Genomic DNA, 14,075 nt, shown 5'->3' with positions numbered 1-14,075 from the left:
TGTGCATTGGGATTTCAGAAGCTAAGAATAAAGTTACAAAAAGGATTTACAATTGACATGTCTGTAAACAGGGGTTGGGGAAGGGGAGGGGCTGTGTTGCTACATAATTTTTCTCCTTTATTGTAAAACAACATTTTGAGCACTTATTTTATATGAAAAACTGTATCAAATACATTATAAAGGGTAATATTGCTATTTCTTTATAATTGACATGTCTGTAAACAGGGGTTGATCTTGCTAAATTAAAAGCTTTGTGTGTTTAGTAAAACTTGGCAGACCTTTAGGCTTACAGCTAATTTTTATTGATAGTTTTCATATTTTAGTCAGTTCTTGTTCTGATAATTTAAAAACATTTAGGATAGGCTAGTGTAGCTCACACTTTTTTATGTCACAAAGCTTTTACAAACATTAAAAAATATAGCCTTTCACTTTCTTAGCATAAAATTGCAAAACAGTTTTATATTAAATCCGTTTAAATAGTTTAAAAACGTTCTAAATGGTAATATTGTTACTTTTTACCATTAACATTTTTGTAATCAGAAGGCTTTGAAACCTACACCCTTTAATTAACTTCACGACCAGGGATATTGATCAATGGTAACTAAACATATTTTTAATACAAGCTTGCTGGCTCAAATAGGCCTCATTCAAAATGTTTTTTGTTTTTTTTACTAGGGCCGTGTGGTTTTAACCCTGGGATGTTTCCCCCCGCCGTATTTTACATTGTTAATAAGTTAGAAAAGGTGTCTCTTTAGGCAGCACTTTAAAAAGCATACTGCTGTGGGTTTTAAACCCTACACGTTTGTTTCCTTTAATCAAAATAATATGTAAAAGAACTATACAAGTCTTTTGTATTTTACACAGCATCCGTGATTGGGTCCCTGGCTACTCTAATTAGTCTTATGTGTTTTTAAAATGTAGAGAAAGCAACAGCTCCAGCCTGTGACGTAACATTTTAATAAAATTTCTAAACCCAAAACAAACACAGGATTTGTTACCTGTGTCTCAGCACATGGGCTGCAAACATTAGCTCTAAGTTTTGATAATGCAACAAAAATTTCACACTAAAATCCCTAAGTAAATGAAAGATTAATATAACTTTCACTTGTACTTGTTCAAAAGTTAGAAATTGGGAGGGTCGGTGTTTTTATGGGAAAGAAGCAGTCTTCTTAGCTGTAACAAAAACTGCTTTTAGTAACTGTGCTTTTGCTGCAACTTCAAATCGCCCTTACTAAAAAATGACCAATGTTAGCAAAAACATAGGGGGAAAGCATTTTTATCACTTTTATAAACCAAGCTTCATGCTGTCACAAAGCAATGGCTTCTTCACATAAAAAGGAAGGATGTTTATCTCGCTACTTTATGCAGTTCTTGAATATGACATTCCTAAAGCAAGTTTGTTTGTCCATGGTTTACAATTAAAAAAGAAAAATGTGTGTATGTGTGTGGTGGGAAAAACAGACTACATATCTCTGAGTTAACTTTTTGACATAAGCTGGTTTTCTTGTGTGTTTTTAATAAATCTAAAGTTGTGTTAGCATGACCTGCATTTAATTAAAGTAATATGAAACCAACTATACAAGTCTTTTTTTAAAAAAAAAATTACATAGCATTATTTCTAATAAAAATATTTTGTTATATTTTAAATAATATTCAGCCTTTACATAGCTAAGGAAAACAAAATTTCTTATACACCTCTACCTTGCTATAACGCGACCTGATATAACATGAATTCGGATATAACGCGGTAAAGCAGTGCTCCGGGGGGTGGGGCTGCGCACTCCGGTGGATCAAAGCAAGTTCGATATAACGCGGTTTCACCTATAACCCGGTAAGATTTTTTGGCTCCCGAGGACAGCATTATATCGAGGTAGAGGTATATATGGTAAAAAGGGTTGAATCAGCCTGTGTGTGCTTTGTATAAATCTAAAGCTTTAGGCAAAACTAATGCCTTTAAAAAGTTAGAAAAATTGAAAAAGAAAAATCTTCTTCTCTCTCATCCACCGGTTTACAAAATAAGGGAAATATTTATCTTACTCATTTGTGTTGCAAATAACATTCACCCTTTACAAAGCTAGAGAAAACAAAATTCTTATCTCTGGTAAAAAAGGTGAACTCTATTAAGATAACCTGTGCTTTGTATAATTTCTTTACAAAAGTTTTACTTTAGGAAAATCTTTTAAAAGCAAGCCTAGGGTTTCATATTATGTTATGGTTTTCTAACAGTCTTCTTATCTCTTAAAAAAGTTGCTTTTGGTAACTGCTTTTGCTACAGCTTCAAATTGTCCTCACTAAAAAATAACCAATGTTAGTCTAAAACATAGTGGAAAAACTAACAAAAATGGATCTTTCTCTCTCTTTCTGTTTTCTATACTTTACCACTTTCAAACACCCCTATGCTTTGCTCACTGACAAAAAGGATCTTTTTCTCTTACTGTTTTCTATACTTTACCTCCTTCACACAGCCTTTTGTCACTGAACAAAGGCTCTCTACCTAATTTTTAAAATTCCATTTTTTCTACCATGTGCTTTCTTTCAACCTAATTCTTTTTTATCATTATATTTTCCTCGTTTATTTCTAAATAATATTTTTAAATGCTTCTCTCTAAGCCCACCTATATATTGTCCTCTTTTATTTAATAAACCTTTTGCTTCTTTAATATATTATTTCCTCTTTAAACCCACCTTTATATTCTCCTCTTTTATTTTAAAATAACTCTTTTTAAATGCTCCTCTCTAAAACTACCTTTATATTTTCCTCTTTTATTTTAAAAATTTTCTACTGTATAATAACCTTTCTTGCAAACTTTTGTGTGTAAAGCCCTCTCTCCTTTATAAAGCTAAATAAAAATCTTTCTTCTCTTTAATAATTAACCTCTCTCCTTACTAAACCTAAGCAATCTTTCTTTTATTAAACGCCTCTTAACTCTCTCTTTCTATTCATTCAAATTAACTGTTACTTTTTCTAAAAATGTCAGCCAAATGTGTCAAAACACAAGCACACAACATTCCCCTGTACAAACATTTAAAAAAATATTTTTTTTCAAAATAGCAGACAACACCAAACCAGTACACGACTAAAAATGGGAACAGAGGGTGGGACATAAACCTGAAATGGGGAGGAAATCTTCAAAAAGAATATCGTGAAGAATACTCTCTTCCTTGCTTTTCCCCTACGCTTTTCTTGATATATCCTATCTTCTGATCTCTTCATCAACTAATTTAACATTCACCCATATAAACTATGTCTGCACTGGGAGTGGCAATGGTACATTGACACTGGTGCAACATAAATGTATGACAGAAAAATGGAAATCCAGAAACACACACACACACACACACACACACACACACAAGAGACTAGTTTTCTGTTTCAATATTTTTATGAGCAATAAAACTCACATTTGAGAAAAAGAATTAGAGTCTTGTAGAGAAAAATAAAATACACACACAAGGAGCCAATAAACTGGATAAGTTCATGGAGGATAGGTCCATCAATGGCTGTTAGCCAGGATGGGCAGGGATGGCGTCCCTAGCCTCTGTTGCCAGAAGCTGGGAATGGGCAGCAGGGGATGGATCACTTGATGATTACCTGTTCTGTTCATTCCCTCTGAAGTACCTTGCATTGGCAACTGTCAGAAAACAGGAATGTGGGCAAGATGGACTTTTGATCTGACCAAATATGGCCGTTCTTATGTTCTTATGTTCTAAATCTGAAAGCCACTCATTGATCTTTCTTAGGCATGTTTTTCTATAACCCATCAACCTTCATTTACTTTCCCACCAGATTGAACAAGCAATCATATTCTTTCTGACATTGTGGATGCCTGAGCAGGTATTTTTATTTTCTAAATCAGATTATTTCATTTTAACTGTGCTGCTATACTTCTCTCACTGATGATCTATTGACAGCTACCCCCTAACTCTAACCCTTCCTTCAGATTTTCTGAGATGCGTTTTTAGACTTTGAACTACATATTCTATTCTCTTCTACTATTGATAGTTTTCAATTATTGCACTAAACTGAGCTTTGGGTTTCTACCTGGATGTCTGGATCCTAAAGCGCTTCTTGGTATATTGCGTTTTTATTCCCTTTCACAGAAATGTATGCCTCTCCTGGTTTGTAATTTATCCTTCATATGAGATGATGCAATCTCCCTTGATATGTCTGCTGGTGGGAATTTGAAATTATTGCATAGAGGACAGTTAGTATTTGTTTTTAGAAAGGAAAAACAACAGTACAAGGACAATCTTATTATTAAGCTCAAAGGGGAAGTCATGGAAAACAGCTAATTCAAAAGGGAAAATAACAGATATAGAACTGTTGACCGAAAAGACAAAACAATAGTAAGGGAATGTCTCATTTCTGACTCATCAGTCTGGGTCCCCTCTCACACTGTGCTGCTGTGGCAAGATGCAAACCGGATCCCAGTCCTACACTTCCTCCCGCATTCACACAGGTAGGGGCACACCCAGCTTCAGTTACATGCAGGCTCTTGCCAGCCACTGCATGAACCAAAAATAGAGAAGCTACAGTCAAGATATCCACCAGCTCCCCATCCTAGGACCCCAGAGCTGTATCAAAACACCGACTGGTATGAATTTATTACCCAGTTCACCTCTTCCTGAATGTGGAGAGTAATATACACACTTGGGGTAACCAAGCTGAGATTTTTCCCCAGACACTTCACTGAAAAGCACACTCGTTTAGGTTCAAATATTAACAAGTTTATTAACTACAAAAGATACATTTTAAATGATTAGAGGGATAGAAAATAGATCAAAGATATTACCTAGGAAATAAACAAAAATGCAAACTAAGCTTAACAAACTAGTTAGATTGACTATGAATTAGCAGTTTCTCACCCTGACTTATGATACCAGCAGTATGGCAGATTCTCAAGGCACAATCTGCATTTGCTTTCTACCTTGGGTTTCTCTGGTTTCCATACACAGGCTGGAAATCCTTTAGCCTGGATCCAGCACTTCCCCCAGTTCAGTCGTTGTTCCTCAGGTCTTTCCAGGAGTCCTCTCGTGTGGGGAGTGAAAAACAACTGATGATGTCACTCCCTGCCTTATATAGCTTTAGGATAGGACAGGAACCCTTTGTTTCAAAACTTGGTTCCCAGAGCAGTTTATGAAAAACTACCGATATCCCAAGACGGAGTCCAGAGTCATGTGGCCTGGTCACCTGCACCTGCCCTTGTAGACAGTCTGGAGCATTGACAGGAAGACTCATCAGGTGGGAGATAAGCTTCTCCTAAGGCCTACTTTTTTCCCTAATGGCTCATTACCCTGAAAAGGCCCTTCCCAAACACCTATTTAGACTGAAAGCATCTTGCCTAGTGGGCATTATCCAGATCTAAATACATTTGAAATATAAATACATAGTCGATATCCATAACTTCAGATACAAAAATGATACATGCATACAAATAGGACAATCATATTCAGCAAATCTTAACTTTTTCAATGACACCTTAAAGGACCCGTCTTGCACGAAATGCATCATAATTATGTTATAATCACATCATAATAATATCACTATGAAGAATATGGGGTGCAATGTCACACCATCTACCTTCATCTACCTTCTCCCTCGATTGAAAAAGCAATCATAATCTTTCTGACATGGTGGATGTCTGAACAGGTTTTTTTCTTTTCTAAATCAGATTTTTGCAATTTAACTGTGCTGCTTTACCTTTTACATTGGTGATCTCTTGCCAGCTTCATCCTACCCCTACTTCTTCCTTCAGATCTTCTGAAATAAGATGATAGTCTTTTCACTCCATTTTCCATTCTATTCTAATATTGATAGTCTTCAATTATCTCAGTAAACTGAGCTTTGGGTTCCTACCTGGATGTCTGGATCCTATAGTGCTCCTTGGGGTATTTCATTGTTATTCCCTTTCACAGAAATTAATGTCTCTCCTGTTTGGTAATTTCTCCTTCAGATGAGATGATGTAATCTCCCTTGATATGTCTGCTGGTGGGAATTTGAAAATATTGCATAGAGGACAGTTAATATTTATTTTTAGAAAGGAAAAACAATGGTACAAAGCCAGTCTTATTACTAAGCTCAAAGGGGAAGTCATGGAAAACAACTGATTCTAAAGGGAAAATAAGGGAGATAGCTGTTGATCCAAAGACAAAGCAATAGAAAAAAGGGAATGTCTGATTTCAAAGGAAATGAATGCAGAGAGAACTTCTAATCTCAATCGAAATCTCTGTTCATCTAATGTATTAGATGAGTAGATCTGCTAGAATAATGGAGAAAAAGGAACCAATGTCAATTCTATTTTATAACAGGAAGAAAATTAAATGATCCTAAGTTAAAAAAATTCTTGGCTAAAGCTCCCAGGTCAGTTTGATTTCTGGACCTCAAACTCCAAACCCAGGTCTGGAAGACCCCTAATTTGCCACATGAAGTAAGTTTAAATCTCCTTGTTGATATTGTCTGTGATTTTTAAAGGAATCTAAGGGAGTTAGGTACCCAACACCCTTTGAATGTCAAAGGGAGTTGGGCACCTAATCTTTCTATGCTCCTTTGAGAATCCCTACTTGGAAGCCTTATGGCCTAATTTGCACCCATCCTTCTGGTCTTTGATAAAAGAGCGAGGGACTCCTTCTCTCACAGTGTGAGGGAATATGCTGTGTATGTGGGACGGATAAAGTGGAGGTGGATTGCTGGATTGTAAAATGAGAATGTAATCTGCGACTGTATATTGCCACGGGATAAGAGGGAAGGTGCTCTCATGGATTGGTAACTGGTTAAAAGATAGACTTTTGATTTCCCTTTTGTACCTTTTAAAAATCAACACGTATTGTTTTATGTGCTGATTGTGATGTCTTTTCAAGTTTCAACCACTTTCCAACCCTGGGTCTCATATTTGGGGTAGGCCTAGCAGGTCCCAATTATTACAGTGCAACTGACATGGTCTTAGGAAGCCAAGACACTTCTAGGACCCAGCCTGGTCTCAGATTGTCTCTGAAAGTCTGTCTCTCCTCTATCAAGAAAACTTTTTTTTAAAGCCCTGGGCCAATTCCCATGTTGCTCAGTGGAGTCTGTTACAGTACCCAGGTATGAGATCTTCCTTCTGCCTAAGGCCTGTTCTACACCTAAACACTTAGGTTGACCTAGCTTTGTCGGTCAGAGCTGTGAAAAAATTTGCACTCTGTGCGACACAGTCGGTTAGAGCTAACCCCTGGTGTAGACACAGCTTGACTGACAGAAGGATTCTTTCATTGACTTAGGTACCACCTCTCAGAGAGGTAGATTACTTGCATCCATGGAAAAGCCCATTATGTTGATATAGAAATCCTTTAAACTACAGTACTACAAGAGGTGTAGCTGCAGCACTGCACCTTTGCTGCTGTAGAGTAGACATAGCCTCACTCTGTTCATTCCAGTCAGTCCAGAGAATCAAGCCATCTGATTGCTCTATTGTTTAGCTAGTTAGACCCATTTGGCCTTAATGACTTGTCATTCATTACCCTGTCTCCCTGTGGATGAGTGTGCTGGAACTGTCTGCTACCCTCTGATAGCCTCACAGAAATCCAATACATAAGCCACATTTTGGGATACAAATTAAAACTTATACAGAGCACTCCCACACTCATCACAGGCTGACACGTGTAAAGGAGTCTGGGGGTACATCTACACTGCACAAAACAACAACAACAACAACAGACTCTGGGTTGCACTATGATACTAAAAATAATCATGTAAAGACATTCGTGCTTGGGCTGGAGCCCAACTCCCTAACTTCTCTTGTCCAAAGAGGTTGGATAGGTAGATGTGAGGCAGATCTTCAGCTGACATCAGGGTTGTCTACTCTGGATGGAGGTTTTCTGGGAGGTTTCCTCACATAACATATTGGCTTTAAGGACTGAGCTACTCTGAAACTCATTTACTATAAAGAGAGCTCTTTGCCCATGCGTTGCCTTGGCATTTTGACACCAGCTGGAATATCTTCTTCAGGAATGTATGGAATTAATGAGAAGCTGATAGCAAGATGTCACAGGTCCACAGGATCAGTGCTACGCCCCAATTTATGAACAGTCTTTTGGAGAAACCCATTTAGTGTGCCAGACCCCCACGTTTGTCAAACAAACCAAGCAAACAAAAAAGCATTTTTCATTGAAAAACCACTTTAATGGAAAATGTTTGTCCAGACACAGAAATAATAGTGGAAAGTTGTACTTCCTGCCACAGCAGAATGGAAATATTTTGGGAATCTAGTGCTGACCTTGTCCATGGTTCATGGAACTTGCCAAAACAGACAGCTGCTGGAATTGGAGGTCCCCAGAAGCCACAATCACTGACGTGCTTTGGGTCAGCCTCAGGATACAATCCTTTGGGCTAGAAATAGGTCGAAGTTCCCCAAGCCAACGGCTCATCAGGCTGACACAGTTCAGGCTAGGGAGGCCATTTTTCTGGTTTTATATCGGGCAGTTCTCTTTTTGGCTGGTTTCTCCCGTGCCCAGTACAGGAACAAAACCCAGATGTAGTTTTGTCTGGAATCAGAAAGGGGATACCATTTTGAAGAATGCAACAGTCCACCAGCATGATGGCATGCTCTGCAAAATGGCATCCCCCATGCAGCATGACCTGGCATGCTCCATGTGTATGAGCTCACACTGGCCGGGGCAGGCCCATGTCTTTGTGGAAGTGTCACTAATCTGGGAATGGGAGAGTGGCTGCCTCAAGGGATAGGAGCTAGGCTCACTGACTTGGTGGACCCAGCAGCTAAAGAACAGATCACATTTCAGAGAAGAGGAAGCTGAAAAGATTTGGTTTAATTTTTTAGAACCTTTTGATGAATTCCTAGTGGATGCAAACCAAGATGTCACTCTCCTTTCCCATCCTGAACGCTTCTTTCCTCTCTTTCCTTTCCCTCCTTTCCATGCCTTTACATTTTTGTTCTTTTTTTTTCTGTTCTTGCCTTATTTTTTTTAAAAAAAGAAATCAATATAATATTATTTAAAAGAAGGATTATGATTTAGACGACAGCACAACCCCCACACCCCTAAATCTGCCTGCCTATATTTTCTCCTCCTAAGTGAGAGGCTTCTTCCCCAAATCTTCTCTTAGTTCTGCAGGGCAAACAGCAATGAGAATTGCATAAGGTCACTTGAGGCAGCAGAGATGACTTTGGAATGAATACAGGGGAGGTGCTGAGTAAGATGGTGGATTTATTATAGTCACCATTTAGGAGGAAACCACATTTCAAACCCTGTTGTCGTGTCAGCAAACAGTTTACAACAGCTTCACATGAAATGGTCACATCAGAGAATTCATCAGAAAAACCTCATCTCATGGGGCAAACTTAAAAGACTCACAAAAGCACTCATGTGTATTTCGTCTGTCTAGAATATTTAACTCTTTAATGGCCACATCCTTTGTCAATGAACATGTCTGTAAAGAACTTGCAAAACTGCGGTGCTGTCTATCCATCTATCTGCAGTGCTGTTAATTGCCCACTGCATTTTAAGTGATTATTTATTTATTTTGCAACTTATATTGATCCATCTGTTTCACCTTGTATTTAGCTGTGACACTCTGGTTATGGTTACCTTTCCCAAACCTGACGAAGACCTCTGTGAAGTTTAAAAATTTGACTCTTAGAATCATAGAATCATAGAATATCAGGGTTGGAAGGGACCTCAGGAGGTCATCTAGTCCAACCCCCTGCTCAAAGCAGGACCAATTCCCAACTAAATCATCCCAGCCAGGGCTTTGTCAAGCCGGGCCTTAAAAACCTCCAAGGAAGGAGATTCCACCACCTCCCTAGGTAACGCATTCCAGTGCTTCACCACCCTCCTAGTGAAATAGTGTTTCCTAATATCCAACCTAGACCTCCCCCACTGCAACTTGAGACCATTGCTCCTTGTTCTGTCATCTGCCACCACTGAGAACATCCTCCATCCTCTTTGGAACCCCTCTTCAGGTAGTTGAAAACAGCTATCAAATCCCCCCTCATTCTTCTCTTCTGGAGACTAAACAATCCCAGTTCCCTCAGCCTCTCCTCATAAGTCATGTGCTCCAGACCCCTAATCATTTTTGTTGCCCTCTGCTGGACTCTTTCCAATTTTTCCACATCCTTCTTGTAGTGTGGGGCCCAAAACTGGACACAGTACTCCAGATGAGGCCTCACCAATATCGAATAAAGGGGAACAATCACGTTCCTTGATCTGCTGGCAATGCCCCTACTTATACAGCCCAAAATGCCGTTAGCCTTCTTGGCAACAAGAGCACATTGTTGACTCATATCCAGCTTCTCGTCCACTGTGACCCCTAGGTCCTTTTCTGCAGAACTGCTACCTAGCCATTCGGTCCCTAGTCTGTAGCAGTGCATGGGATTCTTCCGTCCTAAGTGCAGGACTCTGCACTTGTCCTTGTTGAACCTCATTGGGTTTTTTTTGGCCCAATCCTCTAATTTGTCTAGGTCCCTCTGTATCCAATCCCTAGTCTCCAGTGTATCTACCACGCCTCCCAGTTTAGTGTCATCTGCAAACTTGCTGAGAGTGCAGTCCACACCATCCTCCAGATCATTAATAAAGATATTAAACAAAACCGGCCCCAGAACCGACCCTTGGGGCACTCCACTTGAAACCGGCTGCCAACTAGACATGGAGCCATTGATCACTACCCGTTGAGCCCAACGATCTAGCCAGCTTTCTATCCACCTTACAGTCCATTCATCCAGCCCATACTTCTTTAACTTGGCGGCAAGAATACTGTGGGAGACCGTATCAAAAGCTTTGCTAAAGTTAAGGAATAACACATCCACTGCTTTCCCCTCATCCACAGAGCCAGTTATCTCATCATAGAAGGCAATTAGGTTAGTCAGGCATGACTTCCCCTTGGTGACTCTTCCACCTACAGAAGCTGGTCTTATCTATCTATCTATCTATCTATCTATCTATCTATCTATCTATCTAGGGTGGGATTTCCAAAGTATTTAAGAGATATAGGAGATACACAAGTCACTTTCTACAGAATATGCTCTTCTTACTCCCTTAACACATTTTAAGCACCCCACCCCTTAGGGTTTTATTTATGGCCCACTGATAGAGTAGCTAATTGGCCTTAGTTGCCGGTGCTCATTATTTTAATGCCAGTCTCATATTTGGTGTTTCTCTTAAAGGTCCAGCTTCAAGAGTCCTGAGATTCCCAGAGAACCTCCCCTTTCAAAGAAGTAGGATTCTAGCCCTCGGGTGTGGAGAGGAAAGCATGTGACCCCTACTTGCTCAAGAGCCAGAAGATGAATAAACTTCGCCCCAACAATGTATCTTTTTATAATATCTCATACATTTTAAGCCTTTCACATCCTTTTTTCATATCCATCCCATTAAATTTGCATCCTGGGGTTGAGTTTCTGGGCTTGTCTTTGGTCAGTTTCCCCTGCAATCACAGGGTGTGATTGCAGCTGGTGTGGACAGTCCCCAGCACACTTTACTCTAGCCACCAAGTGCTAGAGCATTAAAAGAAGGTCATAGGGCTCTGGGTGAGCTCCTATAGCTCAGGCTGAAGCATACGCTGCTGCAGGTCCATTACTCTGGTATCTGTGTTAGTTAGATTAAAGCTGACTAGGGTGTGTCTGCATGAGCTGCAGACGTACCGTTCACTGAGGTGTTAGCTCCGGGCCTGACTTGAGTTTCACTCCATCTGTGGCATTTGTCTCTTGAAGAAAAAAAAATTATTGTAAAACCCCTCAATTGTGGAGTTTTTAATTGTACCCTGGGTTGTTAAACTTTCTTAACAATTTCACATGGAGCAGTTTCGTTGGGTTATCTTTTTGTATTCTGGGCAATTTCTTTAGGCAAAACTTAAAAAAAACAAAATAACACTATGTTTTAAAGAGCTCCTTTAACCAGTTTGAAAGCTCTAACAGGCCTTTTTACATTTTATTATTGTAAATACCCTTCTTTGTCTAACATTGCTATTCCCCAGGAACTTATGTCTTCACAATTCACATTCCTGTAAGCTATTTGTACAGGGTGTGTGTGTGTGTGTGAGGGGGGAGTCTTACTCTGCAAGACATTTAGACAAAACATTACTAAAATCTTCCTATAAGTTGTATCACAGAGATGATAGTTATTTAATGATGGAAATTAAGTAAACAGCATTTTTTTAAAATGTAAAAACATGCTTAAATTAGTTTTAAAGATTTGTGATAGGAAAGACTGGGAACTCGTGGGGTTCTACCCCAGAGAGGTGAAGAACATGACCTCAGGAGACTGAGTGCTCCATAGGGTAGTTAGCCCTGAACCATGACAATGTACATCAGTAAATAATCCCCATAAACAAAGGCTTGGTTATTTCAATGGCGCCTGTGTCCCGGTTGCCCCTGGGCTTGTGACAACCCAATGCTGGGGCCTTGAACAGAAGGGTTTTATTTAGCATCACCTGCTCCACATACACGCACACACACTGTCTCTCACACACTTTCTCACATATACTCTCTTTCTCACACACAGTCCCCCAATACACATTCTCTCTCTCACACACACACTCTCACACACACAAACACATTCCAACACACTCTCTCACACACACACACATTCCCCCAACACAAACACTGTCTCTCTCACACACACAGTCTCACTGTCACACTTCTCCAATACATAATTTCTTGCACACACAATCACACTCCCCAACACACTTTCTCTCACATAGACACTCTCATTCACACACACTTCCCCCAGCACACACTCTCTCTCTCTCTCACACACACACACACACAGTCTCCATCACACACTTGCCCAACACACACTCTTTCACACACACAACCACACTCCCCCAACAAACAACACTCTCTCTCACACACACACACACTCCCCCTCACACATACACACACACACTCTCACACACACTCACACAACGCAAACTCTCTCACACACACACACTCCCCCAATAAGCACTCTCTCTCTCACACACACTCTCACACACACACTCCCCCAATACACACTCTCTCACACACACTCTCTGTATCTCATACACACACTCCCCCAATATACACTCTGTCTTTCTCATACGCACAGTATCTCTCTCTCTCTCTCTCTCTCTCTCTCACACACACACACACACACACACACATATATTGTTATTATTGTTGCTGTTGTTACTTCATCGTACTTTCTGTCAAAACTGAGGAATATAGCTTGTTCTCAAAGGACAGGTATGGGGAAAAAGGAGGAGGTGTTACACTGTACATCAAGAATGTCTACACTTGCTCTGAAGTCCAAGGGAAAGTGAGCGACAGACCTACTGAGAGTCTCTGGGTGAGGATAACAAGGGAAAAGAACAGTAGCAGTGTTATGGTGGGGGTGTATTACAGACCACCAAATCAGGAAGAGGAAGTGGATGAGTCATTCCACAAGTAGGTAATAAGATTAGTTAACACAAATGAGCTAGTATTAATGGGGGATTTTAACTTCCCTGAGATCTGTTGGAAGACTATTGTAACAAAACATAATATGTCCTGCAAATTCTTAGTGTGTAGAGGGGACAGCATTCTGATTCAGAGAGTTGAGGAAACAACTAAGGTGTCATCCATTTTGGATCTGGTTTTGACCAACAGAGGTGAATCAGTTGCGAACGTGAAGGTGGTTGGGAACTTGGGAGGAACTGATCATGATCTGATAGAATTCAATATCCTATGGAAAGGAGGGCATGAGAAGAGCAAAACAAGGACACTGGAATTCAGAAAGGTGGATTTCACCAACTCAGAGAAATTGTAGGCAAAGTCCCATGGAAGCCAATTATGAAAAAAAGGAATCGAGGGGGGCTGGCAGTTCCTAAAAGATGTAATACTAGAGGCTCAGCATCAAGCTATTCTGACGGAGAGGAAAGATAAGAAGAGCCACAGGAGGCCAACGTGGCTGAATAAGAGCTTTTTGGCTATCTAAAACCCCAAAGGGATACATACTGGAAATGGAAGAAGGGACATGTCACCAAGGAAGTATACGTGGGAATAGCAAGAGTGTAAAAGGACGAAATCAGGAAAGCCAATGAGTTACAGCAGGCAAGGAATGTTGGAGATAACAGGAAGGGGTTCTTCAAATATGTC

Source organism: Terrapene carolina, unplaced genomic scaffold, assembly GCF_002925995.2.
Source record: "Terrapene carolina triunguis isolate 2854851 unplaced genomic scaffold, T_m_triunguis-2.0 Scaffold612, whole genome shotgun sequence".
Lineage (NCBI taxonomy): Eukaryota > Metazoa > Chordata > Testudines > Emydidae > Terrapene > Terrapene triunguis.
Note: the sequence above shows the minus strand (reverse complement) of the source record.